Source organism: Gymnodraco acuticeps, unplaced genomic scaffold (genome assembly GCF_902827175.1).
Source record: "Gymnodraco acuticeps unplaced genomic scaffold, fGymAcu1.1, whole genome shotgun sequence".
Taxonomy (NCBI): domain Eukaryota; kingdom Metazoa; phylum Chordata; class Actinopteri; order Perciformes; family Bathydraconidae; genus Gymnodraco; species Gymnodraco acuticeps.
This window is the reverse complement of record NW_022990700.1, coordinates 218860-236893: the sequence shown is the minus strand read 5'-3', so window position 1 is coordinate 236893 and position 18034 is coordinate 218860. Positions and strand designations below refer to the sequence as shown.

Genomic DNA, 18034 nt, shown 5'->3' with positions numbered 1-18034 from the left:
GACAAATTTGGATGTTGCTCATTTAGTAAATCTTTTGGATTATTACACCAGAGGCAAAATCAGATTTTTTCATAGCTGTAAGGTAGTTTGTATTGAAGTGCCTTTTTCTGCCTGGAATGTGGCTGCGGCATTTGTTGGCTTAGGCTTTGCAATCGCGAGGGGTATTGGAGAGTAGGAGCAGAGTAAATACATTTCAAACAGCACAGCACAACCGAGTATTAGCAAATGATCCGATAGCATCAGTAATCCTCGGGAAAACCTGGAGAGTTTTTTTTCCAATAGTGTTAGCCTCTATCAGATAGTTGGCAGGCACTGGGGGTGTCCACATGTGTGACTGGCTGGCTAGGCTAGCAGTGCGGCTGAATGCTACAGTATGCAGGCAGATCAGATTACTGAACGATTAGCCATGGCCTCCTATCCCTGGCCCAGGGAAATGATTTTCCACTGTCATAATTCCCTAGACTGAATTACGCAGGCCAGTGACTCAGATATACTCAATACAACAGGCCCTGAGTACTGCTCTGCATAACTGTTGCTCTCTGGAGAGAGGAGATAGGTTAAGAGTTGTTGTACCAATGATGCACTAGAGGGCAAATTAGTTTTCCAATTTGTTTTTCCATTAGAGCTCTTGTGCTTGTTCTCAAGCATCAAGTGTAGCATAGGGTTAACGTTCATTGAGATGTTTACCCTTTGGTAGGGACTTTGACGTGAAGGAGGCAACAGCCAGCTGGAAAACAGTCCCAGATCTCTAACTGTCCATCACATGTCCTGCTTTTGTGAGACGTACGTCAAAAATGTGAACACATGTCTGATGGGCAATGAAGCGGTGTAAATCAAACAGGCCTAGTGGAATTTTGCTGAATGGAAAGATAGACGAAGAGAGGGGGAGAGGCTAGCTGGTGGAGGTAGGACCATGTTTCCAAGGTGCCTTCCCCCTGAGGCAGGAATCCGATACATTCCAGAGGCTCCTGTATCCAGACGAATAATGGTGACTAGGGTCAGGGTGTAGCATTTCATCAGATGACACATGATTGGAGTGCAAATACTGGGAAAAGTAAGTGCTATGTCATGGGCTCAGAGGTAGCTAACTTTCCTAAGGGATTGTGAAGTATGCCAGAAGAACAGGAGGTTATGTGAGATATGGATTTATCTTCGCATGGTTTTTATATCTCTTCTAGCTGTCACCGCCCACTCGCCACCGTTTAGATATAGACATTGACATCACTTTTAAGCATTTAGGGGACACTGATCCAGAGCAAGTTACATTGGATGGCGACATAGGAAAAACACTCAATACTTCTTGGTACATTATACCCTGTTGTATTCTGATTAAGCCCACAGTGGCAGTTACACTGGAGCTTAAATTACTTCTGACAAAAATTCATTAGATCCTACTGGGCCACTCTCTAGACAAGTTATGACATGATCTGGTTTTTTCTTGGTCCATTCCTTAGTGTGACATTGCTCTTCATGTAAGGCTTTCAAATTTCACCTTGGTTTAGATGAATATCTAATATGACAGTATCAGGATCCCAATCTTATTTTCTTCTTAGAACCAAGTCTTTAAACCCGAAAATGTGCGCTTGCGGGCTGAGCTAAAGGCTATTTATACTGCAGACACAGAAAAATACCCTGTTTTATTTAGTGGTCAAAAACAAGCTGTCGGGTGCTAATGGACTTCACCTCAGCCATTCCGGAGGACCCTCGGGGTACAGCGTGCTCATACACTCGGCAAGGGAGCTCTCTGCTCTGGCCTGTTAATGAAGCCATTTTCCGAGATGGAGAGATGCAGTAATGGGAACGCACCACTTCACTGCGGGATATTCTAACACTGTCCTCATCATAAGTGCTATCAGTCATCGAAAACGATTAGAATTTTTTCTTTTGTCCATCTAGCCATTCTGAATGCACTTTTTCAGACATGTGTGGACTTAGAACTACATTGTGTATTATTTATTTTGAGACACTTAGAGCATTGGGGTCAAGGTTTTGTACTATTACAAGGAGAACTGGATATCTGTGAAAAAGACTGCTCTGTGTAAAGTTTACCGTCAGCATGTTTGAATGTTAGGCATTAACATTGGACCTATGACTTGGTGCTAAAAGCTCACTGATGTGAGCACGGAGGGCAGACAGGTGGAGGGGGGGGGCTCCGTATGTTTACCCAGTTGTCTGGTGGCCTCACCGGCTCTGGCTGCACCACAGAAACCACACACATACTCTCACCTACTTTAGAGCCGACGTGTGTGTACGTCCACACTCACGCATGCTTCAAGTTGTTTACCATGCATCTAGTATATTAGTGGATACTGTAAACAGTTTAAAAGATTTCTATTGAAGAACAGGCTTGATTAAGTCAGGCCTCTAAGTCTATTATTTAAACTGATATTTGAAGACATAAAAAAAAAACAATACTAAACTTTCATCATTTTATTGTACATTTTGAATAGTACCTTCACCTTACTTTAAATATTTACTAACAAGCACATGTATAATTTAAAATAATATGTAAAGTGCACAGTTGTATATCTGATGAACGTATACAGTATATCCAGGGCTGGGCCAAAGTGGCTACTAGCATCTATCCCAATGTAGGTTGTTTCATATCTCGGTAAAAATATATTTCACACGATAGCACGGTTACTGGTTATTCAATAAATAAACATAGGAAATAACCACATCGTGAAGCTTGTTTTTGTATACTGGAAGAATTTAAATTACTGAGGGTTTTCTCATTTAATAAAACAATGAATACATGAGATTAAGACAATTGTTTGATATAACTGCGTTTGATCAGATGTTCTAAATAAAAAATTAAAAAACATAATCGCCTACACGAAGGCAGGAGTCATGGCAGAGCTGATTTATAAGTTACCTATTAACTGACAGCTGGGTGTTTAGTTGTTGTACTTGTCTTCCAAACAAGTGTAGCTGTCTTTGCTTGCACTGTTTGACTGTTTTTCCTGAAGCCTAAATACAACCACAGCTGTGGTCCTCTGCTGTCAGGAAGACCATGTTTGGTGTTTACCAACAGGATATGTATTTACAGTGCTGTCTTAATAATCTGTGATATTGTTAGACTGTGAGTACCTACACAAAGTCTAATAGAGGTTTCAGTTCTCTTATGTTAGCCGATTATGATACACTGTGCTTTGCCTGGACTCTGAGTTAAATGAAAGTGCTGTGCAGTTACAAAATAAAAGCGCTAACGCCTGTGACACTGCGTTTAGATCAGAACAGGCTGGAGCACTGTAACATCCCATCAGGAGAGCAGGACTGGATAAACTTTAGCAGGGCATCTGGTGCCCCAGTGCCCCTGTTCGCTTCTCTTATCCCTCTCTCCCCTGTCGGCAGACCATGCCACCACACCACAGCAAGTCATCTGGTGTCCAGTCGGCTCCATCTGTGCATGCATTTGGCTTCACTGCAAACAAAGCATTGCAGCATGCAAGCGGCCTGCACTACTTCTAAACAACTGAGCCCTGCTATCTAGCTTAATCTTTGGGTGGAAACTAAGAATGCATTGCCAGGGTTATTATGGGTCATCTCCATTTCAATTCATTAAATTGCATCTAGGCATTGAGAATCCAGCGTAACAAACTGACCACAGCTGATGGCATACCTGCTTTCCATTTTGAACTGCTGAGGTGGAAAGAATTGTAATGGTGCCGACCGGAGATTTGGCTTCTGGCAGCTCCAAGTGAACCCCTCCACTGATCCGAGGCGGTGCCTTGTCTGCCCGGCCGGCTGTCTCTCATCCATCCTGGGTGGTGGGGAGTTGTGTGTGTGTGTGTTTGTGTATGCCTGTCACTGTTTGTGCAGGACAGGTGCTGGCAAACCTGAGGTCAGTCCAAATGCAGCTGAGGCACCTAGACAGGAGGACGGCTGGAGACTGCAAATGACAGCAGGATGAATGAGCTTTGTTTTGCCAGGTTTTGTCTGGTTTTATTCAGAGGGTGCAGCTTCGCGCGGGGTCAGTTGTGATGGTCAGGTGGTGTAACGGCTGGCTGCTCTCAGCGGGACGTGCTACCGCCGCAATCATTTGGTCCATACAGAGAGGCTCGGAGGTTGTTTGGGTGAAAAAGCTAAACTTAAAGAACCATAGTGTGGTGTGCAAGCCTGCAAAAACAAATACCACCCTACCCCCTCTGTGAAGTGTTAAGTGGCCGGATATGTTTGGTGAATGGGACACAGGTGTCTGGGCAGTGCTGTGTGTGCCCGGCCAGAGGTCTATGTTTGTTTTCCCTTCTTAATGGCTCCCAACTCTCTGCTGCAGCTCCACCAGAGCTCATTGGCACTCAATGGGCCGGTGTGGAGGCCCCCCCTCTCTCTTTTTTTTTCTTTCTACTGTGGGACCTAGCAGTAGATGAACTTCGGTGAAGTATCTGATAATGAAATTGGAGACATCCCACAACACATTGTTGAGGTTACACATTGGATAGCCCGGTGCTTTTTAGATTCCTCTCTCTTCCTTTATTCTTCCCTTTATCCCTCCGTTGCCTCTGATCTACTCGGCACAGCAGCCGTTTGAAGTTGTCAAGACTCTGGCTTTACTGTTGAGTCCTCAAAGTGCTTATGTGACAGGTAGAGAAGAGCTGGAGGGCAGTAATGTGACTCCCACATAGTCCACACCACCTCTATAGTCTCCATCCTCCACGCCCTTGTCTCCCACTTTCCTCCTGCACACAGACGTAGTCTCAGTGGTGATGTCACTGCACCGAGCCCTGAACCCTTTGTTTAGTAACAGCCTAAAGGTGTGTTATGGGGTCTGAGGGCGATGCACACACCCCCACCACAACCCCATACTGAGCCTTCCCAGGAGGCCGCAGTAGGGCGAGGTAATGGGTTGTTAACCCCTCAGTCACCTCTATGTTTGGATGTTGTACCGTCAGCAGCCGTTGCTATCACCATCCTGATCTGATTGTTTGAGTAAACCTGTGGCCTCTCCAGATGGGCCGGCCCCTGAGCTGGTTTATGATAACCATACAGTTAATATCTGGCCCACATAACGCTCTCCCAGCTTCCTGCCCCCTCCCCTCCCTACAAACTCTGCTCTCATTTCTCGCTGCCACCCTCTGTGCTATTGTCTCTTATGCTTTCTCCTGAGTATCCCGTTTTATTTCTTTACTTCACTCATCTTTTTAAATTCCAGAATCCATTTCTTTTGTCCCCAGGCACAAAGTATGATGGCTAGAGACGGTGTAGCAAATTAAATTTGGTCTCCCTCTTTTGCTCCCCTTGGACGTGGGAATGATGGAACAGTAGAAGGAGAACAGGAGCAAAAACAATCTGAAGGAAAAAGCCTATTTCCCATGCATTACTGTCTCTTTCCTCAGGGTCTATAGTGGAGTTACACCAACACCTTTATCGCTTTTTCCCCCACTCTTTCATTCTCTTTCTCTTGCTCCCTCTCCGTCTCGCTCTTACTGCTGCTGTTCTTTCTCACACAGCCTAACCTGAAGGTCTCTCTGTTCTACTACTGCTAACACAATCTGACCCAGTTTATTAGTTTGGGTCTAGTGAATCATTAATCGAGGTTATCTAACTGTTCCTGTAATGATTCTGCCCTGACTTGTATGTCAGAGCCTCTCTGCGTTCATAACCAATCAAGCCTCTCTCTTCTTGAACCACACTTTTGTACTTCAACATAACTATCTTGCATAAAAAAACATTTGACCCTCAAGCTAGACTACATGTTTAATAGGTGTGCCATGCACTGTAATATGTCATTGTGTCAGAGCACAATACGGGGACTAAGTGCACTGAATGCAAATTAATCTTGTGGGATGGCAGCAGCTGAATAGAGTGCGGTTTTGGGGAGAGGAGGGGAGCAAAGGGAGGGACAGAAGGAGGGCTAATAGTGGTGACAGAGAGGAGAGGGAGAGAAAAGAGCATGTGAGGAGGAGGAGGAGGGATGTGGGATGTAGTCATCGCCAGGCCCATTCATCATGCAATGCCTGCTGGGATGCGCTGGGGTCAGTCCTGCACAACACAATTACAGCCTGTTCTGGTGTGTTGTGCTCGGCTCCTCTGTGTTCTGACTGTTCTGTTGTCTTTTGTTAGATTTCCTCTGTTCTAGCGTGTTCATGTTTCCCCCCCTGCACCTCTCTGCTCTGTAAGCTTCATGACAGTCCCTTTTTCTTGTTCTGTTCTTCTGTTACATATTTTTGAACTTGTAGCTCAAGCTATCACTAAATGATCTACTGCTGTTCTTTGAGCAAAACATCTCAATTAGCGGAACATTTGTAGTGTTTTTGTTTTGTTTCTTTGAGTGTTAAACTCTCTCTTTTGCCTTTTACAATTAATTGCCATCTTTTTTGCTCATGGGGTGGAGCTGCTTGCCGTACCATCCGCCGTGCAGCTTTTATTCTTTCATCCACATCTGAATCGCAGCCACTAGCTTGATTTTTTTTTATTGACAGGCCTGGTTACCATGGGGGTGTGAGATTCGAGTAAGCATGTTGTTTATACTGCCTGCCTGACAGTCCTCTATGAGCCTACAGATGTTTCCAGAAAGCTGTAAATATCTGCTGTGTGCTCTAATGTCATTTGACAGCATATCCGATCATAAGGATATCTCTGTCTTCCTGTCTGTGTCTATTCTGCAAGCTTTAAAAGCAAGTTTTCCCAGCCAGAAAATGACCCTAAATGACAATACCACGGATCCAGAAACATCGACTTTTGAAACATCATAGTACATGGCAGAACTTTATGGTGCAAAGTGGCATCTGTTTCTGTCACTAAACTAAAACAGTATGCATGATAGAATGCATTCTCTCCTATAGGCAGATGATGTGCTGCATTTATTTAGATACTATTATTGTTGTGCTTTAAAGAACAAGCTTCATATTAATTCTTTAAGCCACTTTTAGTATTTCATTTCGGAAACTACTAGTGACTAAAGAGGTATAATAATGTACTTGAAAATGAGTTAATTATCAAAATTGCTGTCATTATTAATTGTTTGCAACTTATTGTTTCAGTTTTATATAATATACTTAATGTAACATGGCATCAGCAGATATTAATAGGTCAGATTGAGTTGCTGTCTGGTGTAGTTTATGTATGCCTTGTTAGTTAATGGGTTGTAGCTTCCAGAGCTGTGATGTTTAATGATGGGGCCTCTGGTCTTTGGTTTACATTACAGTAACACATTCTGACTTAAATTAATGACATCATTAGTATAATTAGTCATATTTTGTAATATATCAAGTTAATCTTGGTGGAATTGTAATGCAGCTGTTGTCGTTGCTTTTTGATTTTTTTCGATTTTTCTTCCCAATCCTCATGTGTAATGATTAACCTGCCAAAGAGAAACCTTGAAATGAAAAATACTCTGTGTTCTTCCTTAAACGTATTCTTGGCATAAACAAGCTGTTTATTCAATAGCCTGTACTGTTGGGAATAGGAAGGTTTTTCTTTGGTTGTGTATCTTAGTGTGTAAATTATTTTCAGTAGTTGTTGCAGCATATTTAATAACGGAACAGAAGACAAAGGAGCCCAAAAGGTCCCAGAAGTTCACTTGCTCTCGGAGGATTCATTGGGTGGTGTCTTGGCTGAGGTGAAATAAAAGGAAGCTCCAAGATTGACTGAAAGAATGACACATCCTGGCCAGAAAATGCAACAGCTTAGAGTATGGAGCATCTGGAAACAATTGGAAACAATGGATAGTCTGCAGCAGGCTGCATGTCAAACTCTATGGATGCTTCTTCTTGACTTCCTTCAGTTTCAGCCTCCTGTGACAAACTTGGGAAAGAGTTAGATGACATATAATGATAGACTTGGCATTCTTTGATTTAATATTCATCCTAAAACTCAGCACTCTACCTCATACTTACTCAAAAACGTTTGGTTGATTGGCAGAATGAGGCGGTTTTTTTTTTTTAAAGGAATCTATAAACTCCAACCCAAAAACCTGTCCTCATTCCAGTCATGTCAGCTGTGAATAGGGTTGGCCTAATGATATTATATGTAACGTAATATAATCTAATCGTTATAAAGGTTTAACCCAGATCTGATTAAATCTGATCAGATGACCAGGTTCTTATTCCGTAGAAAAATTCAAGGAAAATGTGTTTTAATTGAGTCTCAATATCATAGACGAGTTGTTAGCACCAAGGAGACACACATTTTTTTCGTTTTGAGGCCAAAAGTAGATTTCAAAAATATATAATTATTTGGACACTGCTTGGCTTTAATCAACACATAAGCCTTGTGAAATCGACGGGAGTCTGCCTTTTTAAATTGGCGTGACCTTTGAGCTCTTTTCTTAACCTCTACCTCCAACAATAAACCGAGCTGTAGAACTATCTAGGACACATTCTTACCACATCCCATGATCACAGTCTGGGTTTCCAAGTACACCTGCTCTATGCCTCCACAACCTGCAGACGCAGCGGTTGTCTGTCGTCAAGTTGTCTTTTGTGTGCCCTAATGAAGCCTGGGAGATGTGACAACATGCCTCACATTTCACTCTTCACCTAATTGTGTTGATGTGGAAGCTGATATTAGCAATGTGCTGGTTAATCTTCCCAGTGAGAGGAAATGGAAAAATCATCAAGGGATACGACACAGCTAATTAGCCTTGTGCACACTGGGGGGAGAGATGGGAGCGAAGTGAGATGGAGCGAGAGAAGAAAATGGCTTTTTCCTCCCTTTTTTAGAACATTTTTTTTTATCGATTTTAATGTGCACTGAAAGTTATTTGAAAATGTGGCATATTCTTTAAATGTCATTCTGCTTAAGGACGGCATCCAGCGACAACTGGGGGAACCTCAACATTCATTACAGCCTGACATGTTACCCACTCCACAAAACACCATCTTGCAGCGTCTGAAATTAAAGTCATTTGAAGTTTCACACAGAGCAAATGGCCTACTGCTACAATAATGCTGTTTTTGATTTCCTCCTCCCCTGAGCAAAGCTATTAGTCGGTTTGACTGATTAGGGCCTGAAGCCACCGGCTCTCAATTAGACAGAAGACAAAGCTTTAACCCTTGCGGCTGGAAAATCAGAAGTAATGAATTAGTGATAAAGGTTTTAAAGACAACACCATTAGAGGGACTGTCGGGAGGAGGTGGACTGCTTTCTCATAGCAATTTGCACACTAGATAATTTGCAGTCTAAAGGAATACACGTAAAAAGCTTTAGATTTCTTTTTCATTTAGTCTCCTTTACTCCTTTGCTTCTTTTTCTCTTCCCCTGCGGCTACCGGTGACAGTATTATTAACCTCATCTCTGCTGTGCTGTCCGCATGTGACCTAAAAGTCATTTATTGTGGAGTGGTCAACTGCTCTGCCGCTCAGGGTCTTGAGCCTCGATGGAGCTCGTAATGCATTATGACTCCATCGCTCGGGGCTGGTAGAATCAAATAATATATTAAGATTATTTTGCGAGCTGTCAAACCCCACTTCAGAAGTACTATGCCAGCAAAATTATTTTTGCCAAGTCATGCTGTGATTTTTTTTTTAAGGCCTTTTGTTTTGTTATCTGACCTATTGCCAATGACATCCACACAGCTCCCCCATATCGACCATTAGAGCACACAATGCCCATATTTGTCAGGCTGATAGTGACGCTGTTTGCCAAATCGCCAACAACCCAGTCCGTCTGTTTATTGGAGGGAGCTCAGTCCTGTCACCTGAGGGATAAAGCGTATGGTGGAAACTTGTATCCTCTGAGGTATGCTGGGCAGGCCCTGCATTGGTTCAGCTGTTGTGCCCCGCGCAGACAGGGAGGCCACAGCATGTCTCCGTCTCTGTTATTCCAGGAGTTATAGCTGGCTGAGATATTTATGGTTTGTTGCCCTTTAAATTTAAATGTAGAATAATGGTGGTCCTTTTGCAGTGGCGACTTTATTAACTTTGTATTAAATATTTTGCATTGCTTTTTGGTTAACCCTTGTTGTATCGTCAATTCAACAGCAAAAGAGTAAAACATTATTTCCAAACAGTCTGTCTTTAAACTCTTGTGGGACATTTTTTCAAAGAGACTGGTTGGTGGTTTTGGACTTGGTGGCTTGAGGTCAGCCCACTCTTTTCCCCCCAGAGTTATAAGCCCTACAATCAAAATGACGACTGACACTCGTTTTCTGACCAAAAGCTTATTTGCAAAATTGTTTTTTGCCCACACACGTGGGACCAAATCAGCCAGTGGTGAGCTCCCAGGAGTCGCAGTAACTGTGGCAACTAGATTTACTAGATGAAGTGGCATTTTTACATTTGTAATTTCTCTGGTATTTAAGGAACTTTTTAATGGCAGTTGTTCCTGGTCCTGTATTATATAGAGAGAAAAGGTTAAACCTTGAGTAATGAGTAAAACGTTGCTATTACAGCCTTTCATTAGAGCAAAGCTAGTACATGTGTTCATCGCTGTGAAGCCATCCCCCTTGTCTCAGAAGTCACTTGGTCTCATCAAGGCGAGTGCTTCAGTGAGAGCGAGCGTCTGTGACCTCAGCGCGATGTTCACAACAACCTCTGCACTTCCCATAACCTGCTTCCATTATATCAGCAGACGACAGGTACAGTGAACAAAGTGACGTGATGTTACAAGTTCCCGTCTGTGTGTGATGTGTGTGACAGCTGAATAATGAACATTACGCTGTATCTCTCCCCCTCACAACCATCACTTCACCTTTCCGCAACCTCGCCCATTCACCCTTGCATAATGAAATCCAACCCTCCTTCCCGTCCCTCTTTACTCTCATCAGCTGCTTGCTCTAATTAGATGAGGGTGATTTCAATAAAGTTACTGTCGTCCTCACTCCATTAGTTATATTAACACTCGGATTCCTACCCAGGAGTTGTCTATCCGTCCTCCGCCTTTTACCGGGGGGGGGGGGGGGGCAGCAATCCTCTTCCTTTCATGGATCTACGTAACCTAGTTACTGAGGCCCAGCAGGGGAGGCCAATCAATTAATGAACAAAGAAGCCCGCTCACTGAGCAGCGGCGTGAGTCTGGGACTATAAACAGGGCGCTCCCAAAACATGGTCGCTGTCAGATCGGTGCTCGTCTGATGAATGTTGTTTTGCTTTGTTATTTTGCGCGTCTCTGAGTAATATCTCAGAAGAGCCTTAAGCCACTGGATACTTTTAACATTACCTCGTCCAACTCACTACCAGACAATATTTCAGTGTCTTATGGGGAATAAGTAGTAAAAAGACAAATATTTGAACCTTTATGTAAGGAAAGGCTTATCCTAGGCCATCATAGTTACAGTTCATCATCATTTAGTTGTAAAGAATGGACTGTAGTGTTTTTCTGTTTTGAAAAGTTTGGAAATGAAACCTCTGCGTCCCTCAGGGTAAACTGAGCTAACACATTAGGTATGTGGTCAAAGGTTAAACGTCCATATTGGGCAACAAGCAGATTATCTGTCCACCTGTGCTCTCTCACTATCTTTCACCACTTTCTCATCCTTCCCTTTTCTCAATACCTCTTTTCATCCTATTGAATCCCTATTTTTTTTTTCCACGCCTCAACTTTTTTTCACATCCCTCAGTTCCACCCTTCTCCTATCTTTCTTCTCCCGCTTTCTCTGTCCTCATGTTCCCCTCCATGGAGTTTCCAGCTCCTTCTGGCTGTGTGTGAGATCAGGCAGCAGGCTGTTGTAACAAGCTGTTGAATAATGTAAGCACAGGGCTATAGGCCAGCGTTTCAGTTAACCCTTTGATCTCTGATCACACAGTGGGTGAGGCTGACACATCATGAATGACAGCTCGACAGCAGGGCAAAGCTGCCCGAAGGCCTTTTTGCTTCCGTCTTCCTCCTACCCCTACCTAAAGGCTAAAGTTCCCCCATCCGGTCTCATTGTCATGGCCTTTCTAAGCAGGCACACAGTGTACATCCTTAGCCTTTGTTGTTCCTACACAGATGTATAATTAAAGGGTTAGAAAAGGCAATGCTGAATAATTGATATTGGAGAAAAGATGTCGTGGCATTCTGAACCTTATCATACTCAGTGTATTTACCTGTGTATCTATAAAAGATTAAGCAGTTAGTGTTCTTTCTGGTCTTCTAGCTCTGGTCTGCACTGATTCATTGTGGCACTGTGCTCTCCTCTGACTGAGGAGCCGTTATCATTATTTCATCTCGCCTAATTCACCTCTGTGGAGACAGTCAAAACGCAAGTCGATGCACTGTGAATAGTCACAAAAAATCCTCAGCAGCAATCAAGTGAGTTGCCAATTTGTATCAACTAAGTGACTGAATCACACATTTCCTTTCTCAAAAAAGCCTAGCCTCATTAACCCTTTGTGATCAATACAGATCCCCTCTCCTTAAGTGCTCCTAGTTAACTTCAGAGCCTCTATCCTGAGGCTAGGCTGTATTGATCTGCTGAACTGATTGGAAGTTTCCCTTCAGGAGGTGAAGGATAGCACTGGGACTGGGGATGTTTTGGCAGGAGAGGGGAAGGACTTGGTCTTCATGGCTGGATCAGCTTACTACTTCCTACCCCCACACACCTGTTACAGCCAGCGGGATGAAAAACAGCCCACCAATCCAAGTGTGTGTGTGTCTGTGTGTAAGAGAGAGAGAGAGAGAGAGTGGAAACGGCTGTTTGTGTGCTCAGGAGAGCAAATGGTTGATAGGCGTTGCAAATGAGAAATGTGTTACATAGGGTTTATGGTGACGGCGTGTGGCTGCTGAACCGCGTTGACTTCAGCAGCTGCTGGCCAGTTATGGATGGGCGGCAGGAGACAGATTTTAGATTTTACATGGCTAACACACTATATGACAGTCTGCTTTTCAGATTGGTTGTTTCGACCCATATCACATCGTCAAGCCGAATGCAACCAGCAACACTTACATGTGCACACATCTACACTTGAGTACACATACATGCACACCATTAAACTGTCAGGCAGTGTGTGTGTGTATACGATGCTGTACAGAGACGTTTAATCCATAATTCTGACAGGCTTTCCTTGAACTGACAGGAAAAAGCATAGCTCTCTTCCCACATAAATACACCTTTCTCTCTCTCCGCTCCTCCCTCCCTCCATTGGCCTGGTTCCCTCTAAAGAAATAAATAAGGAAATGTTATTTTGATCTTAAAGTGTTGTCCAGTACATACACCATGCTGCTGCTCCTTGGAGGTTTGACCCTGTGCTCAGGCCTCAGCTACCCCCTTCTGTAAGCTGATATTCTATGTGTGTGTCTGTGTGTCTGTGCATGTGTGCGCGCGGTGTCATGGTAGGATACACAGCAGCTGTAGAGGAGGCAGTGAAGAGGGGAAATGGGAAGAGCCAGCACAGTAGACAGAGCCCAGATAGACCTGTCAGCTCTGTGACACCCACACATGCCTCAACCTCTGGTCCAGGACGAGAACAGAGAAAGGGAGAGCAGCATGGAGACAGGTAGAGTGCTTCAGAGAGGGGCAGAAAAAGAGTCCACATCAGTTGCCGATTTAAGACTTGAGCTGGTAAAAAAGGAACTGTGAGCCGTGGCAGAACGGTGTTAATTTTGGCGAACATGGGAGTCTTGAGAGACAGGGTATAGGAGACCTAGCAGGTATAATGTGGGAGGAAATATTCACCTTCCTTCGGGTTTTTTATTGGATACATTGAATATAAGTGGGTTTTTTTATACTAATTAACTGATAAACACAAACTAAATAGTGATAGCGCAAAAATGTATTCATATCAGTAAATATTAGTTTTAGTTTGGCAACATTCACTGACTCATGACTGTGGGAAAGGTCTGTCCCAGCGCATATAAACAAGCTCTGTCTAGTTTCATGAACTGTAGATTATTCTTAATTGGGTTGAGGTCTGGACCCCGCTACTTCAGGACCATTCCCTGTGTAGCATTTGGCTAAAGTTTGTTAAATGTTCCCTAAAGTCACTGTCTTCTGTTGTACTTAAGCAATTATTCCTATAGGTTCTTGATGAATTCCTGTACTTTCTTTCTGTTGCCAAGTACTGTTGAAAGAAGCATTTCCACAGCACGGTACTAGAACCAGACTTCATGGTGGGGATGATGAGGTTATGCTGAATCAAAGCTTTTATAATGGCCAAAAAGCTGCATTTACTTCTCATTGCACTTTTAAACCTCCTTCAGTTTCAGATTCTCCCCCATGCCTGCTGGTAAACACTCTCTGAGTTGTAATGCAAGTTTTTTCTCTTTACAGCTGTGTTATAAAACTGTGACTGGCGAATCCCCCAGGCAACAGTTTTTGAATGCACAGTGTCTCCCATTTCTCTGTCATGAAACCCTGAGGCCTCTCGTGGCCGTCACACTTGTGTCCTTCAATGCAGAGATTCTCCTTTTTTAGGACTGTTTTCTTGGCAAAGACACTACTGTGCCCGATCCAGTCCTTTTTTAATTGCTGAACCTAAGGGAAAATTAAGCTATTTTCTTGTTATTGTTTAACATTTTTCTTTGACCTCCTTTGTGGTTTTGAAACAAACATGTCAGCCGTTAAGTTTCTACGCCTTCCCACAGCTGCTCTCATTTCCACTTATTATGCAACTTTTGAGAAGCAAATGCACTGATTATGCCTCCTGGAATAAATCATTATGATTTTTTTTTTACAATATTCTGATAATAATATCCATACATCACATATAGAGCTAACAAATCAGTGCCTTTTCCCGAGCTCCTCCAACAATGCAACATAATATATATATATATAGGACATAAAACAATAAAACAAATTTAAAAATAATTGGCCTTCCCATCACCAACATGTTGTGGGATTGTTTCAGTGGTAATCCATCTTATATTTGTAGATCTTTTTGTAGATAATACAATCACAGCAAACAGCAAAGAAACAGTCTAAGGGTGACAACTGCCACGTTGTATTACTGGGCTGTGTAGCGATGCTTCACTGTGGTTGTGTTTTTAAAAACCTTGACTAAGGCAGAAATTATGAGGGGGAGAGAAAAGCTGGAGCTGAGACTCAGTTTCAAACACACACAGGATTTGTAATAGGATTCATGACCGGGGCTACAATTGGGAGTGTAATTATTGTTATTGCGATAAACCAATCATGGGGCTGGGTATTTCAGTTCTGTGAAGTTGGAGTTTTCACACATTTATTGCCTGCAATTAGCGCGATGGGGGCACGTGTCGAGTGTGAACTGTTTGTTTATCTAAAACATACAGCATTCGGCCCTCTAGACACATTTCCACTTCCATCCATTTATCTGTTGTTTTTTGATTGTGCTCTGAAAGCGAACTGATGATTATGAGCATGTTTTTATGCAGGAGGAAAAATCCTATCTGTTTTGATCTTGCAGGCAAAAATATGGGCAGCACAACAGAATCTCATCTCTTGTGTCAGCTATTCTTTCGCACCGTGATATTCCCATGGGAACGCATTTCTGCTGCGCGAATCACAGTCAGATCAGTGCGGGCCGTTTCTTATCTGGACATGAAAGAAGAGAAGATGGAAGAGGGAGGTGTGGAAAGGGGGGAGAGGGGAGGAAAGAGGAAGGGAGCGGTAGTGCTCCCCTGGGAATGATAATACCTGAGATTCACTGGGCGGCCTCGAATCTAGCTCATCATCATTTCATGAGCAGGTATTGTTCTTATCCCTATTACACTGTGAGATACATGCTCGTTTCCCCTCAGTCTCTGAAACAATGATTGAGTAGATAAGATGGTTATATTGTTTATGTGTGTGCCACTGGCCGTGTCACAGCATGCCTGGGGGTTTATTATTAGTTTGATAGTTTTTCTTTTATTCATCTGCGAGCGTTGTTGTTCGATAGCATCTCTGGTTCAAGTCAGGTCAGCAAATCTGTTATTGCTGTTCCCCAGCAGGTATTAAGGTCTTAATAAAACTGTTGTGCTTTCGTCAGAGAATCTGTGTCGCTCAGGATAGGGTTTTCTCTGCTCAATAGGAAGTTGATTTGATCAGCAGACACTGCACCATGAAACCACGGTTATCTGTTCTTGCCCCCTTCCACTCACAACCCCCCAACTCCCACGTTCACTCGCAGTATGACGTTCACCTCCGAGTTCATTGTCTGTATAAGGAGAGACCAATTACCAATCCTAAGTCCCGATGGAGATGTTGTGCTGCCCGCCATGCTCCCCTGTCCTTCAGCAGCGTCCTGAGATGACAGTAGATAAACAATGGGAACAAACAGTCACTCCCACCAGCATTGATCTGGCTCCCTCGCCCCCCCTCCTCTCGCCAACAACGCCACATTGATTCCACCTACACTCAATTTATATGAAAGCCCCCGTGCCCCACCTCCCTCTTCTACTAGGACTGACAAAAATGATAAATGACCAACCCCTTCCTGCCTCAGCCACCTCCTCCCTGTGCATGCGCTGGCTGTCCCAGACCCTACAAGCCTATTTCTCCTCTCACAAATCCAATAGACTTAGATGGATCCCACTTTACTTGGAATTTACCTTTTTTATTGTTATGAAATAAAATAAGCGTGGGGGTTATTCATCGCTTCAGGTACTTCCTATAATTTCCACACATAAACATGCCACCGCTTTAATTTCAAGCCTGCTGGACATCCATATGCATGATGTCGAACCATCAAAAAAAGGAAATTATTATGCATTTCAATTGCACACACCATAGGAGATCCTCTCATGCGGGCGCTGGGTAATGTTTTATAATGCCACTCAAAGTTGAAATCATGTGCAGAGCTTTCAAAGTGGGGTCAATTATTTCTCTTTCTCTGATTAATCTGTCTGCAGTGTAGTCTCACGACTTGGATGGCAGTTAATTTAGACATGACAACTCGTGTGTTTGGGTCTGTCGGCGTTTATAAATAATAACGGTTCAAAAGTCCGTCCTAATGGAGTTTCAGCACAGTATTTTCTATACGTGTCTTTGTCTTTTCTCTGTGCCGTCGCTGCCTAAAAGTGACTAATAAAGGTCTGCAGTATACAAATGATGTCTTCCATGGCCCCCACTGTTTTTTATTGTACAGATCCAGTGTCCCAATGCCTGTAAATGGGGCACAGAGTGTCTATAAATAGATATACTGTGGTAGTGAGCTGCCAGTGGTTATCAGCAGGAGCAGTGGGGGTGTGTGTTTATACACGAGTAAGCTGTGCTTTTTGTTTTTTGTGATCGAGGCTATTGATGAAGGTGTTCTGCTCTCTCCACTCTACCCCACCACCCAGAGGAGTATATCCGCTGAGGAAAGTCTCCATTTCACATCTCTGCTCTACCGTTCCCTAATGACCCTACCTCGCTTCATCTCCACCCTGCCACAATTGTCCCTTGGCTCCCACAGCTCATCCATACTGCTTTTCACACAGTGAGGTAATCCATTTTACACTTCCTGCCGCTCTCAGATCCCTCCTGCTTGAGATCCCAGATCTAAAGGAACTGGAGGTTTGGGAGCCTTTTCTAAGATGAAAAAGACTCTGAGAGTGCCATGTATATTTTATTCTCTGCCCTGTGGTTTTATTCATCATGGGCCTAATCTTCCCCACATAATATGAATGTGTAATCACGCCATTATGCCTGTGCCTGCTCAGGTTATCTTCATAGCGGATGATATCTGTGTTGATGTGATCTGACATGATCTCATGTAATGGAAGTCTGAGACCTTTATCTTGTGCTGTATATATACAGAACAGCAGTGGTACAGAAATGCCCAAATTCACCCTTATTGTCATTGAACACACTTTAAGCTGTCGTCCCCATTCTGTTCATAATTGCTCTTAGGAAAAGATTGCACTCCCTTGCCTGGATTTAAAGATGAGTCTTTGCCTCTTCGTCCCATTACTGTGTCAACGAATAACATTGCAATCATTTCAATTACGACAGTGCTGGGACCGAGGTCTTCAAGTAGGGCCTTGAGATGCAATTCGAGGGGCACGGGCAAATTGAGAAAAGGCATTTTTCTTCTGTGAAATTGCCTCAGTCTTGGGGACAGTAAATTGAGGCGCTGAAAAATGATGTGATAATTCAGCCGCATGGTTTGGTACAGGAAATGGTCTGAAAGTCACTTTCTGGGGAATTAGAAGGCAAAACTACATTTCCCTCCCGAGTCCTCTGTCCTTCACGCAGTGGCATGAAATGAATTGATGAGACAGAGGGAGAGGGAAG

General features: G+C 43.4%; 1 protein-coding gene across 2 annotated transcripts in view; it reads left to right on the top strand.

The window, feature by feature from the left end:
- ndst1a (N-deacetylase/N-sulfotransferase (heparan glucosaminyl) 1a) overlaps positions 1 to 18034 on the top strand; it is a 40508-nt gene that overhangs the window by 2488 nt on the left and 19986 nt on the right. The window contains exon 2 of one of the 2 annotated variants that reach the window (XM_034231140.1): positions 17101 to 17242. The exons of the other annotated variant lie outside the window; for it this stretch is intronic. The gene's annotated coding sequence lies outside the window, so the exon portion shown is untranslated. The remainder of the gene's footprint in view (positions 1 to 17100; positions 17243 to 18034) is intronic. 2 annotated transcript variants of the gene reach the window in all.